This window comes from Carlito syrichta, unplaced genomic scaffold (assembly GCF_000164805.1).
Source record: "Carlito syrichta isolate Samal-C Ts95f unplaced genomic scaffold, Tarsius_syrichta-2.0.1 Scaffold253521, whole genome shotgun sequence".
NCBI lineage: Eukaryota > Metazoa > Chordata > Mammalia > Primates > Tarsiidae > Carlito > Carlito syrichta.
In genome coordinates, this window is record NW_007197617.1 from 68,289 (window position 1) to 75,687 (window position 7,399).

At 42.9% G+C, this 7,399-nt stretch overlaps 1 pseudogene; it reads right to left on the minus strand.

Moving 5' to 3' along the window:
• Window positions 1-571: 571 nt before the first annotated feature.
• On the minus strand, window positions 572-1,105 carry LOC103253796 (annotated as a pseudogene).
• Between the last annotated feature and the right edge of the window lie 6,294 nt (window positions 1,106-7,399).

The window sequence follows — 7,399 nt, forward strand, 5'->3', positions numbered from 1 at the left end:
TATGAATCCATTTATATAATATTCTTGAAATAATACTCTAGAGATGGAGAGTGGGTTAGTGTTTTCCAGGGTTTAAGGATGGGGAGAGAGAGATGGGTGTGTCTATTAAAGGATAGCATGTGGTGACAGAACAGTTCTGTGGATTGATTGTGGTGGTGGTTACACAAATCTACACATAATGATTAAAATAGCACAGAGCTACATACACACCCTAGAAACAAAGTGTTCATGGCAATATTCTCTTTCCCAGTGATATGTCTAAAAAGAATACAAACAGTGGGTGGAGAGGTGGGATTGGCAGTAATGGGAACAACAAGGGTAGCTGCATGGTGCATATTTGTATACCTAACCCTGAATTGTACCCTACAATTTTAAAATAAAAAATTTAAAGGTGAAAAAAATACCAGCAGCATTTAGTGGAAAGGACTTTAATGATGTTTCTCACCACAAATATGGACTAGTCTAAAGTTCCACACGCACAGGTTCTTCCTGAGGAAGAAGCCAGACCCAGCCCAGATCATCAGTAGAAGCAGACAGTGTGAAGAAAACTCTTTCCTGATTTCTTCTCCACTCACAGGAGCAACTCCTCCAGACTGTCTTCCATGTCCTCCACCTGCTGTAGGCACTGGCAGAGCTCACAGATGAGTAAAGCTCCAAGGGTGGCATCTTCCAGGGTACCCTTGATGTCCACATTGATCACGTGCACGGGCTGGAAGGTTTCCTCTTCTCGGGAACACAGATGTTCTACCACTCTGTCATAAAAGACCTCGTCACAGGTGAAGATAACATCAAAGAAATCCAGACACTCCTGAAATCTTTCTGGATGGGGCTTGATTCTCTCATTTCTCCCCAAGATGTGTAAGATTCCATTCTGCATATAGTATTCTCTATCTTTCCTTTTAAGGTCATTGTACATCTCTTTATATGTTGTTGCAATATCATACACCACAAAAGAAGGGGGTCCTGGTCCTGGGAGCTTTACGTAAAGTTCAATTCCAAAAGACCAGACACTGAGCCCTGTTCTCCTGAGGATGCTGTGGGCTTCCATGCTCCTGTTGATGTTGCTCACACACACCACAGCCACCCTGAGCGGGGAGTAGGCCATGATGGTGACCACTGGGAACTTCAGAGAGATGTGAGGACTTCAGCTGCTGCAGGGACTCTGAACCAAGATGACCGCCTATGTCTAGCTCTTCCAAACGAGCAGATTCAAAGAACAGGAAAGAGGTTTCTATTGTCATCGTCACAGAGTCGGTGGAAACTTCAGACTTTCTTGACTGACTCAGTTAAGATCACGGAATGTAATCTCAGAACCTAATCTAGTCATGACAACAGTCAAGGTGCTACCACCTAGAGCAGTAATTCCCAGATGGCCAGATGGGTGGCACCACCCAGAGAGGAACCACTTGAAATCTGGAGTTAATGCTATTTGGTTCTCAGTAAGAGAGGCTCCTACAAGAATTGCTGAATTACCAGGCTACCTTTCCATACTCAGGCCAGTCCTGAGCATAGACCAATATTTATTTACAGAAACTGTCAGAAAAAGACTAAATCCATAAGCTTAAGGTTCGACTCCTCAAACTTCACATATATGGAAGCTATGCTGATTTTGGACACTATGAACTTGATACTTGTTTCTGTTGGTTTGCTTCAAATTTGCAGCTTAAGAGTGTTTCACCAGAGAGGATTGTTAAAACTCTAGCAGAAGACATTAGATCAAATTTTCTCTGTCAGAGGTCTCAATTGAAAATAGAAGCACACATAGGAAATGAGTTGTGTTATTTCATTTCCTAAAATACTATATTTGTTTAAAGAGCATTATGATATTTTTCCTTGTTTTATAATGAATAATCATATTATCTAAAGTATACAACTTTAGTTAGTCAACTCAGTAAGTGTTTTTAGAATGATCCCATGTGTTAGCTATTCAGACAAGCATAAACTCTAATAAATCCTATATTTGTGTGATTTTAAGTAGCTAAATTAAAATAGCCCTTCCTTCACGATTACTATTCTAGTTAGAGGGGAGAAAGATATTCATCAAGTAATCACACACAAATGACTCGTGAGTTTTAGGGCGCTTTTAAGACGAAATCTTGCTTCAGACTGAGAGTGGGAACATGCTTCCCAGAGAGGGTGAACACTGTCAGCCTTAAATAACAAAATTCAGAAACTATGATTACGTATAAAGTTTATCTGAGTCCAAAGCTTGAGGATGGCCACCAGGGAGCATAGATTTACGTTGTGCTGAATACACAAATACACTCAGATTAGCAGCAATTACAAGTGGGTTTTTAAGGAAAAAAGAAGAGGCAGTTGCTAAATTGTTACCAAGAACTTACATCAAAATATCATAAACTATTGATTGGCTATACCTACATGGATTCTTTGTATCACAAATTCTAGGAACCTGAAGATGATAAGGCAGTCCACCAGGAACAAAACGCCTTTAAACAATTGCCCCGAGGCATGCGGGAGAGAGTGACTGAAATCCCATACTCAGGCTTTCTGGGCCTGATAAATTTTGCACACTTCACATAGCTCAGACTGCTCTGGGTTATTTTTCTTTTCTCGACACTATGCAATGATCTGAAGGAACTATCGGCATTTACAAGACAGGGCCTGAGCAAAAAGTACTGACAGCAGACAACACAGCTCCCTCCCTTTATCTGAGTGTTTTTCTTAAACCTTTTTTATAGTTTAAAAAATACGAAGACAGAAACCAATCAAGAAAATGAATGGCTTAATGAATCATTTTAAAGTAAACATCACCCAGGTCAAGAAATAAAAATGTGTCAGTAAGTCCTGTAATGATGTCTATGTCCCCTGTCCCAATCATACCCCCGTTCTTCCTGGCGTAAGAATGTAGTTCACATTTATATTCAACTGTTTTTTTTTTTTAAATCAAAATGCTTTTGTTTTCCTTTTGTCAGATAGATTTGAGGACTAAAATCTGACCTTTTTACCTTGCCAAATTCCTAACTAAAGGGCCTGGGGAGAGGGGTCTTTTCACTAACTTTATACAATGTTTACTTTCCAATTGACTCTGGCATAACATCACATAACAGATAAAGAAGGAAAACCAAAGTATGTTATGACCCTGTAAAGCTGTCTTTTGGGAACTCTGGGTATCTTTTAGGACAACTATTCTCTTTGAAGTCTGCCACCACCTACGAAGCTTCATCTGTCTGTCAAGGAACTCGACTCCCTTATCATTCCTCAAGCTGCCCGGTTCTTAGGTTCTTATACCGCTTTCAACATTTCTCAGATAACTCTAGCTGACTAATTGCCAGTCAGGAAATCTTTGAATTCACCTATAACCCTCTTAAAGATATCCCACCTTTCTGAACCTAGCCAATGTATATCCCACATATGTGGATTTATTGTTCTCTGTAACTTATGTCCTCCTAAAATGTATATAACCAATATACAGTTCAAACACGGTGGGCACACGTTTTCAGGACCTCTTGGGGACAGGTGTCATGGGCCTAAGGTCATTCACATTTGGCTCGGGACAAACCACTTAAATATTTTACAGAGTTTGGCATCTTTCACCAACAGAATCAGAAACACATCCTCACATATATGTTCAATTAAATGTAGCAAAGTTGTAAAGAAAATAAATGGAGAAAGGACAATCTGAGCAACAAATGGTACTAAAATGAATGGATATGAAATGAAAAATTTTAAAAAGAAATGAAGAATGGTAAATAAATATGAAAAAGAACTTCAATGTACATATGCCATTATGTGCAAAAATTAATTTGCTATAAACCAAAATGTATGACCGAAAACAGTAAAAATTTCTATAAGAAAGGTGGGTATCACCGCGACATTGGATTAGGCTAAGATTTCTTAGATAGACACCAAAAGCATGATGCATAAAGGAAAAAAATTGATAAGTTGTACTTTATCAAAATGTAGAATTGTGAGCTTTGAAAGACTCTGTGGGAAGCAAAAGTTAGCCTGTGTAACATCACATGGGCCTCTAGATGGAGACTCAACCAAAACCAGAGCTCAGTTTCATTACTTGAAGTACAAAAAAATCCTAAGTGATCAAATATTTGCCTGTTTGAGTTAATCGAGCTCTTTTGTTTTTGTTGTTGTTGTTGTTGTCTGTTTGTATATGTTTTGCTTTCAAAACTTTTTGTGTATAAGGAGCGCAAATGTCATCACTGGGCACTCACTAGGACATTCTCAATTGAGTAAATATTACTGTAGTTTAAAAAAAAAATAAAAAGAAAGGCCCTGTGGAGAGGACGAAAAGACAAGCTGAAGGCTGAGAGGATATATTTGCAAATCTCATTATCTCATAAAGAACTTGCCTCCAGGATCTATGAAGTGTCTGACAACTCAGCTCCCCTCAACCCTCAGGAGACATATAGGTGTATATAGGACAGAAACCTCTCACCAATCACTTGTGTCACCTGAGCAGCTCTCTCATAGTCACCTACAAATGCCTCCTCCTTGGCCCACAGACCCTCCTCTCCCCACATCTGCACTTCTAGGCTCTCGGGGTCTTCTTGGGACACAACCCCTCCTCCAGATAGTTGGGTCACAGGTTCTAAGTGCCCAACTTCTTGCTTGCCCACACAGATCCCTCTAGGCCTGTCTCACAGAGGACAGCAAGGTGACCTGGCACCACCTAGAGACTTCACCTGGGCATATTCCTGAACCACAGAGCCTGAGAATGGAGGAACATTGGTCAGACCAGGCACCTGGTCCTGCTGCCATCTCACGGGGTCCTTCCTGTGGAGCCCTAGCTCCTAGAGGTGCAGCACAGAAGCCAAGAGGTAATGCACCCAACACCTGTGAGGCTGGGCTGGGGACAATACAAAGACTGTTCCCAGACAGCCAAAAGAGCCTTCACTACTTTCCAGGGCTTATTCTACCAGCTGCCTTTCCCCTATTAATAACTTCCTTCACACAAAATCAGTATGAAGATAAATTAATACAAAATAATCCATGGAAATGAACTGGTCTGTGGAACACGCAGCTGCTTTCTCTTGCTGCTAATAAAAGTTGAGAGGCAGGGAACTGGGAAGAAAGAGGTTTATTTCTGAATTTGGATTTTAGGTAAACCAGCAAGTACAGACACCAAGGCCAACTCAGCTCCTCAGATTTTACAGCCCATATTTATAAGCACAAGTATTCGGGTTTGCTATAGATTAACATCAAGCCACAATATTTCAGAATGTTGCCATGATGTCTGAATTCTAATACTTCGATGTTCATTGCCTATACATTTCTGTACCACCCTGAGCTTCATGCCTTTGTTATTGAAGACAAAAGAATGCTTTCCAGAGTTCAGTAACTTTTTAATAGGTTACACAGAGTACCTGGGAAAGAGCAGGTTAGCTTCTTTTACATTGTAAAAAACTATGAGTTGTTAAAAACAAAATCAGTGAACAAAATAGGTATTGGCTTAACACAACTAAATCAAGCCTAACACTACACTGTTAATGATTACCTTTGGGTTTCATAGGAAGCTGGATTTATATTGTTAGGAACCAAAGCTTCTATTAATTCATGATTACATTAACATTGTAGAGGTTACAAATTATCCTTCTAATTTTAATTAACCAATATTCATTGTGCCTATGAGAAATTCCTACAGACTACATGTAGAATCTCTCCCAAGATGGATGCCTGTCATTCTTTAGACTAGCAAAGGATTTGAACTGGGGGGTCTTCCTTATCAAAAAGAAAAGAAATTAGGACAAGACAACATTTTTCTGATCCATCTGAAAGGAAACCCTAAGGGAATTCATATGTATCTGTCACTCTGACATCTCCAAGGATTGGCATCACACAGTCCAAAACATGCCAGCGGAGGCCGCTACTCTACCTCTGCAGACGTCAGTAAGGGTACATGTGGGGCAGTCTGGGGCCATGGCCACAGACTTAGAACAGAAATCAAGCAAAACAGCTGGGTGCATGCTCACATACACACAAGCACACACACGCATGTACATATAACATTTGCACTTTTAGTCTATTCCCAGGCAGAGGCCCCCAGCTACAGCCACATGAGCCACTGCTAAGTCCACTCTCACTTCGCCAGGCTTCTCTCACCATGCTGGTTCCTGGCCTGTGTTCACTGGTGTCCTCTGAGCCCTGCCCCGGTAAAAGTTAAAAATGTTTATGTGCCAGATATGGGGAGGAAGGGCAGACAGAAGAAAGGGCAGAAGGAGAGAAGAGCTGCCAGAGCCTTGGCAGCCTGGGTACAATGGACAGAGGTGAATGTAGTCCATTGCACAGAATGTCATGCTTTGTCCCAAATCCCACCAGCACTCTAGTCCTTTACTCCCTTCCCAGCCCTCTCCAGGGTACTGTCCAGGGCACAGGTTGAATCACAGTAAATTATTTGTGGTCTTGACCCTGACATCTAGCCGACAGCAGAAGGCTACAATGTATGTAGCTTTCTACAAGGTACGTGGAAAATTCACAGACCTGGGTTGGATGACTCTGTCCAGTCATCCAACCTGACTCTGGCCTTTACAAGTGGGAGGCTGGTTGAGGCTGAGGGAGGCTGGTTAGATGACCTGGAATACACTGTCCTCTCTTCCCACCTGCCCCAGAGTGTCCGGCATTTCCACTGAGACCTCTGGATGCCACAAAAAAAAGCAGGTCATAATAGCAATTTATTGTCCATTGCCAACAAGGGAGGGGACTTGAGGCCAAAGGGATGTCCCTTGTCTCCTGGAGGAAGACCTTCTTAGGGAATGCTGAATCCAGGCCGGGTACTCTGGTCCCCACCTTGGAGCCTCCTTGATCCAAATGAAGCCGCATTTCTTGAAGTTTAGGGATGGCACCAAGGATGGAAGACCTAGGGACTTGGCCCCCTGGGTCCTCAGGCTGCCCAATTTCCTGTAGTCCTAAGGTCTGTAGCAGCAATTCTCAGATTCAGGAAGCAGGGTCTCAGCACTGTCTGTTTTGCCTCAGGCGTCTGCCCCATTAGTGCCCAGGTGACCACACAAGGTGCCAGAGCCTGGCCATCCCTGCCTCCTTGTATAAGTGAGGGTGGTGGTACCCCCTCACCAAAGTGGCCAGTCACTCTCCAAGCAACCAAAGGTCATCAACTCAGCCTTGTGGGCCATGCACAGTACCCAGGTCTGTGCTTTAGGCCAAATTCCAGGACTGATCAGGGCCACGGGGGACTCCGTTGCCTCTGGAGTCATCCAGGCTGCTAAGGGGACCCACAGTGCCCCTCTGCCCCTCCCCTCCCAGGGCTCAAGTTGAGACTGGACAGGGACCCTCTGGATCTGGGCCTTGTACCATGTGAGGAGGGCTCTGTCCCACAGGTTGATCCACATGAAGACACAGGGCACGTGCTGGCAGGAAGAGGCTGCAGGGACACCACACTCTCTCCTCTCCAGCGCCTCCCAATGCTCAGAGT